We start from the raw sequence: 7635 nt of genomic DNA, 5'->3' as shown, positions 1-7635 counted from the left end.
TGGCTTGGAGAGTTTCTGCCGAGAGATCTCCTGTTAGTCTGATGGGCTTCCCTTTGTGGGTAACCCGAGCTTTCTCTCTGGTTGCCCTTAACATTTTTTCCTTCATTTCAACTTTGGTGAATCTGACAATTATGTGTCTTGGAGTTGCTCTTCTTGAGGAGTATCTTTGTGGTGTTCTCTGTATTTCCTGAATTTGAATGTTGGCCTTCCTTGCTAGGTTGAGGAAGTTCTCCTAGATAATATCCTGCAGAGTGTTTTCCAAATTGGTTCCATTCTCCCTGTCACTTTCAGGCACACCAATCAGACGTAGATTTGGGCTTTTCACATAATCCCATATTTCTTGGAAGCTTTGTTCATTTCCTTTTTTTTTTTTTTTTTTTGAGACGGAGTCTCGCTCTGTCGCCCAGGCTGGAGTGCAGTGGCCGGATCTCAGCTCACTGCAAGCTCCGCCTCCCGGGTTCACGCCATTCTCCTGCCTCAGCCTCCCGAGTAGCTGGGACTATAGGCGCCCGCCACCTCGCCCGGCTAGTTTTTTGTATTTTTTAGTAGAGACGGGGTTTCACCGTGTTAGCCAGGATGGTCTCGATCTCCTGACCTCATGATCCGCCCGTCTCGGCCTCCCAAAGTGCTGGGATTACAGGCGTGAGCCACCGTGCCCGGCCTGTTCATTTCTTTTTACTCTTTTTTCTCTAAACTTCTCTTCTCACTTCATTTCATTCCTTTGATCTTCAATCACTGATACTCTTTCTTCCAGTTGATCGAGTTGGTTACTGAAGCTTTTGCATTTGTCATGTAGTTCTCGTGTCATGGTTTTCATCTCTGTCAGTTCGTTTATGGACTTCTGTGCATTGGTTATTCTAGTTATCCATTCTTCCATTCTTTTTTTCAAGGTTTTTAGTTTCTTTGCGCTGGTTACATAGTTCCTCCTTTAGTTCAGAGAAGTTTGATTGACTGAAGCCTTCTTCTCTCAACTTGTCAAAGTCATTCTCTGTCCAGTTTTGTTCCGTTGCTGGCAATGAGCTGTGTTCCTCTGGAGGGGGAGATATGCTCTGATTTTTTGAATTCCAGCTTTTCTGCCCTGCTTTTCCCCATCTTTGTGGTTTTATCTGCCTTTGGTCTTTGACGATGATGATGTACTGATGGGGTTTTGATGTGGGTGTCCTTTCTGTTTGTTAGTTTTCCTTCTAACAGTCAGGACCCTCAGCTGCAGGTTTGTTTGAGTTTGCTGGAGGTCCACTGCAGACCCTGTTTGCCTGGGTATCAGCAGCAGAGGCTGCAGAAGATAGAATATTGCTGAACAGAAAGTGTTGCTGTCTGATTCTTGCTCTGGAAACTTCGTCTCAGAGGTTTGCCTAGCCATGTGAAGTGTGAGGTGTCGGTCTGCACCTCAGTTGAAAATGCAGAAACCACCCGTCTTCTGTGTTGCTCGCGCTGGGAGCTGGAGGCTGGAGCTGTTCCTATTCAGCCTTCTTGCTCAGGATTCCCACCACTGCCTCCTTTTTAATGGAGTTTTTTCTTTTTTCTTTCCCTTTCCTTCTTTCTTATTTTATTTTATTTTTTTGCTGTTGAGATATTTGAATTCTTTGTATATTCTGGATGTTCATTCCTTATCGAATGAATAGTTTGCAAATATTTTCTCCCATTCCACAGGTTCTCTCTTCACTCTACTGATTATTTCCTTTGCGGCGCAGAAAGATCTTCAGTTTAATGTAGTTCCATTTATGTATTTTTGTTTTTGTTGCCAGTGCTTTTGAATTCTTAGGCATAAAATCCTCACCTAGACCAATGTCCTGAAGCATTTCTCATATGTTTTCTTGTGGTAGTTTTATATTATAGTTTTAGGTCTTATAAAGCCTTTAATCCATTTTCAGTTGTTTTTTTAATATGGCGAGAGATAGGAGTCAAGTTTCATTCTTCTGCATATGGCTAATCCCCCCAGCATCATTTATTAAAAAGGGTGTCATTTCCCCCAAAGTATTTCCTTGGCCTCTTTGTGAAAAATCAGGTGGCTATAAATACATAGATTTATTTCTGGGTTCTCTATTCATTTCCCTCTGTGTGTGTGTCTGTTTTTGTACCAATACTATGCTGTTTTGGCTACTATAGCTTTGTGGTATATTTTGGAGTCAGGCAGTGTGATACCTTCAGCTTTGTCCCGTTTGCTCAGGATTGTTTTAGATATTCAGGTTCTTTTGTGAATTCACACCGATTTTAGGATTATTTTTTAAACTTCTGTAAAAAATGTCATTGGTATTTTAATAGGGATTACATTGAATCTGTAGATTGTTTTAGATAACACAGTCATTTTTAACAACATTAGTTCTTCTAATCCATGAGCATGGAATGTCTTTTGATTTTTTAGTGTCTTCATCAATTTCTTTCATCAGTGTTTTGTAATTTTAGTTACAGAGGTCTTTCACCTCGTTGGTTAAATCTTTTCCTAGAAGGGTTTGTTTCTGTTTGTTTGTTTGTTTGTTTCGTTTTTTGGTAGCTATTGTAAAGAAGATTGCTTTCTTGATTTCTTTTTCAGCTAGTTTATTATTGGTATATAGAAATACTACTGTTTTTATATCCTGATTTTGTATCCTATGACTTAATTGAATTTGGTGAAGAGCTTTTTGGTGAACTCTTTATATCTTTCTTGATATAGTTTGAATTTGCATTCCTGCCAAAATCTCATGTTGAATTTTAATCCCCAGTGTTGGAGGTGGGGCTTGGTGATAGATGATTGGATCATGAGGGCGGATTTCCTCCTTGCTATTCTTATTACAGTGAGTGAGTTATCAGGAGACCTGGTTGTTTAAAAGTGTGTGGCACCTTCCCCTTTGCCCTCTTCCTCCTGCTCTGGCCATGTAAGATGTGCCTCCCTCCTCTTTGCCTTCTGCCATGATTGTAAGTTTCCTGTGGCCTCCCCAGCCATGTTTCCTGTACAGCTTGCAGAATTGTAAGCCAGTTAATCATCTTTTCTTTATAACTTACCTAGTCTCAGGTAGTTCTTTATAGCAATGTAAGAATGGACTAATACATTTCTATATATAACATCATGTCATCTGAAAAGGCAAACAATTTTACTTCCTCTTTTCCATTTTTGATGCTTTTTATTTCTTTCTCTTGCCTGATTGCTCTGGCTAGGACTTTCAGTACTATGTTGAATAAGAGTGATGAGAGTGGGCATCCTTGTCTTATTCCAGTTCTTAGAGGAAAGACTTTCAGCTTTTCCCCATCAATATGATGTCAGCTGTAGGTTTGTCATTTATGGTCTTTATTTTGTTGAGGTATGTTCCTTCTATGCCTAATTTTTAAGAATTTTTTGTTTGTTTGTTTTTTATTATACTTTAAGTTCTAGGGTACATGTGCACAATGTGCAGGTTTGTTACATATGTATACATGTGCCATGTTGGTGTGCTGCACCCACTAACTCATCATTTACATTAGGTATATCTCCTAATGCTATCCTTCCCACCTCCCCGCTCCCCACAATAGGCCCCGGTGTGTGATGTTCCCCTTCCCAAGTCCAAGTGATCTCATTGTTCAATTCCCACCTATGAGTGAGAACATGCGGTGTTTGTTTTTCTGTTCTTGCGATAGTTTGCTGAGAATGATGGTTTCCAGTTGCATCAATGTCCCTACAAAGGACATGAACTCATCCTTTTTTATGGCTGCATAATATTCCATGGCGTATATGTGCCACATTTTCTTAATCCAGTTTGTCACTAATGGACATTTGGGTTAATTCCACGTCTTTGCTATTGTGAATAGTGCTGCAATAAACATACGTGTGCATGTGTCTTTATAGCAGCATGATTTATAATCCTTTGGGTATATACCCAGTAATGGGATGGCTGGGTCAAATGGTATTTCTAGTTCTAGATCCTTGAGGAATCGCCACACTGTCTTCCATAATGGTTGAACTAATTTACAGTCCCACCAACAGTGTAAAAGTGTTCCTATTTCTCCACATCCTCTCCAGCACCTGTTGTTTCCTGATTTTTTAATGATTGCCATTCTAACTGGTGTGAGATGGTATCTCATTGTGGTTTTGATTTGCATTTCTCTGATGGCCAGTGATGATGAGCATTTTTTCATGTGTCTGTTGGCTGTATGAATGTCTTCTTTTGAGAAATGTCTGTTCATATCCTTTGCCCACTTTTCGATGAGGTTGTCTGTTTTTTTCTTGTAAATTTGTTTGAGTTCTTTGTAGGTTCTGGATATTAGCCCTTTGTCAGATGAGTAGATTGCAAAAATTTTCTCCCATTCTGTAGGTTGCCTGTTCACTCTGATGATAGTTTCTTTTGCTGTGCAGAAGCTCTTTAGTTTAATTAAATCCCATTTGTCAATTTTGGCTTTTGTTGCCATTGCTTTTGGTGTTTTAGACATGAAGTCCTTGCCTATGCCTCTGTCCTGAAGGGTATTACCTCGGTTTTCTTCTAGGGTTTTTATGGTGTTAGGTCTAACATTTAAGTCTCTAATCCATCTTGAATTAATTTTCGTATAAGGAGTAAGGAAAGGATCCAGTTTCAGCTTTCTACTTATGGCTAGCCAATTTTCCCAGCACTATTTGTTAAGTAGGGAATCCTTTTCCCATTTCTTGTTTTTGTCAGGTTTGTCAAAGATCAGATGGCTGTAGATGTGTGGTATTATTTCTGAGGGCTCTGTTCTGTTCCATCGGTCTATCTCTCTGTTTTGGTACCAGTACCATGCTGTTTTGGTTACTGCAGCCTTGTAGTATAGTTTGAAGTCAGGTAGTGTGATACCTCCAGCTTTGTTCTTTTGACTTAGGATTATCTTGGCAATGCGGGCTCTTTTTTGGTTCCATATGAACTTTAAAGCAGTTTTTTCCAATTCTGTGAAGAAAGTCATTGGTAGCTTGATGGGGATGGCATTGAATGTATAAATTACCTTGGGCAGTATGGCCATTTTCACAATATTGATTCTTCCTATCCATGAGCATGGTATGTTCTTCCATTTGTTTGTGTCCTCTTTTATTTCACTGAGCAGTGGTTTGTAGTTCTCCTTAAAGAGGTCCTTGACATCCCTTGTAAGTTGGATTCCTAGGTATTTTATTCTCTTTGAAGCTATTGTGAGTGGGAATTCATTCATTTTTTGGCTAGTTTTAAGAATTTTTATCTGAAAGGATGTTAAATTTTATCAATTGCTTTTCCTGTTTCCATTCAGATATCATATGGTTTTTGTCTTTCATTCTGTTGATGTGATGTGTCATATTTATTGATTTGTGTATGTTGAACCATGCTTGCATATCTGGGCAAATTCCACTTGATCATGGTGTACTATCTTTTTGATGTGTTGGATTTGCTTCGCTAGTATTTTGTTGAGAATTTTTGCATCTATTATCATCTGGGATATTGGCCTTTAGCTTTGTGGTTGTTGTTGTTATGACTTTGGTTTTGCGATCAGGGTAATGCTGGCCTCATAGAATGAGTCAGGAAGATTTCCCCTCTCTTCACATCTTTTGGAATAGTTTGAGAAGAATTGGTGTTAACTCTTATTAAAAAGTTTGATGGAATTCAGTAGTAAGGCCTTCTCGTCCTAAGCCTTTCTTTGCTGGAAGACTTTTTATTACTGACTCAATCTCACTCCTCATTATTGTCCTCTTCAGGTTCTCTATTTTTCCTGGTTCAATCTTGGTAAATTATGTGTGTCCATTAATTTATTTGTTTCCTCTAAGTTTTCCAGTTTCTTAGTGTATAGTTATACAGAATAGCCTCTAATGATCCCCTTGTATTTCTGTGATATGAATTGTTATGTCTCCTTTTTTGTGTCTGAATTTATTTCTTTAGGTCTTCTTTTCTTCTTGGTTATTTTAGCTAGCAGTTTTTTTGTTATTGTTTATCTTTTTAGAAAACCAGCTTTTTATTTTGTTGATCCTTTGTATTGTTTTTTAATCTCTATTTTGTTTATTTCTGTTCTGATCAGTATTATTTCTTTCTTTGTACTGATTTTGAGATTGGTTTGTTCTTGCTTTTCTAATTCCTGAGGTGTATCATTTATTGTTTATTTGAAATCTTTCTACTTTTTTGATGTAGGCGTCTATTGCCAAAAACTTTCCCATTATACCATTTTTGCTGTATCCCATAAGCTCCTGCATGTTGTGTTTTGATTTTCACATAGTTTAAGAATTCTTTTATTATCCCCTTAATTTCATTGTTTGAGCCAATGCTCATCCAAAAGCGTGTTTTTAATTTCCATGTATTTGTAGAGTTTCCAAAGCTCCTGTTGATATTGATTTGTAGTTTTATTTAATTGTGATCTGAAAAGTTACTTGCTATGATTTTAATTTTTAAAAATCTGTTGAGACTTATTTTTGTGGCCTAACACTTGGTCTATCCCAGAGAATGTTCCATGTGCTGAGAAGAGCGGGTATTCTGCAGTTGCTGTATGAAATATTCTATAAATGTCTGTTAGGTCTATTTGGTTTATACTGCAGATTAAGCCAGTTGTTTCTTTGTTGATTTTCTATCTAGATGATCTGCCAGTATTGAAAGTGGAGGGTCGAAGTTCCCAAGTATTATTGTATTAGTGTCTATCTCTCCCATTAGCTCTAATAATATTTGTTTTATATATATTGGTGCTCTGGTGTTGGATGCATATTATTTACAATTGTCATGTCCTCTTGCTGAATTGATCCCTTTATCATTATATATAATGACTTTCTTTGTCTCTTTTTATGTTTTTTGCCTTAAAGACTATTTTGTGTGACATAAGTATAGCTACTCCTGCATATTTTTGGTTTCCATTGATGTGCAATTTTTTTCATTTCTTCACTTTTGGTCTATGTGTCTTTAAAAGGGAAGTGAGTTTATTGTAGACAGCATATAGTCGGGTTTTGTTTTCTTATTCAGCCAGACTATATATTTTAATTGGGGAATTTAAACTATTTACATTCAAGATTGTTACTGATAGGTGAGGACTTAACAGCTGTCATTTTATTAATTGTTTTCTATTTGTTTTGTGTAGTTTTTATTCCTTTATTAGTCTTTAATATTTGCCTTTACAATTGTTGGTTTTTTGTAATGATGATATTTGATTCCTTTCTCCTGATCATTTGTACATTTCCTCTGCCAGTGAGTTTCATACATTTGTGTTTTCATGATGACATATATTGTCCTTTTGCTTCTAGATGTAGAACTCCTTTAAGCATTTCTTGTAGAACTGGTCAGTGTTGATGAATTGCCTCATTTTTTGCTTGTCTGAGAAAGGCTTTATTTCTGTCAGCCAAGAGTAGTGTTGTTGGTTATAGTATTCTTGCCTGACAGGTTTTTTTCTCCACCAACACTTTGAATATATCATCCCGTTCTCTCTTGTCCTGTAAGATTTCTGCTGAGATATCCACTGTGAGTCTGATGATGATTCCCTTATATGTGACTTGATGCTTTTCTCTTGCTGTTGTTAGAATCTTAGAATTTGACTTTTGATGGTTTAACTATAATGTGCCTCAAAGAAAACCTTTTTGGGTTGAATGTATTTGGGGATCTTTCGGTTTCCTGTATCTGGATGTCTATCTCTCTCCCAAGACTTGGGAAGTTTTCAGCCATTCTTTCCTCAAATAGGTTTTCTATGCCCTTGTCCATTTCTTCTCCTTCTGATGCTCACCATTTGTTTTATGGTGTTCTGTAT

Source organism: Macaca thibetana, chromosome 11 (assembly GCF_024542745.1).
Source record: "Macaca thibetana thibetana isolate TM-01 chromosome 11, ASM2454274v1, whole genome shotgun sequence".
NCBI classification, from domain to species: domain Eukaryota; kingdom Metazoa; phylum Chordata; class Mammalia; order Primates; family Cercopithecidae; genus Macaca; species Macaca thibetana.
Note: the sequence above shows the minus strand (reverse complement) of the source record.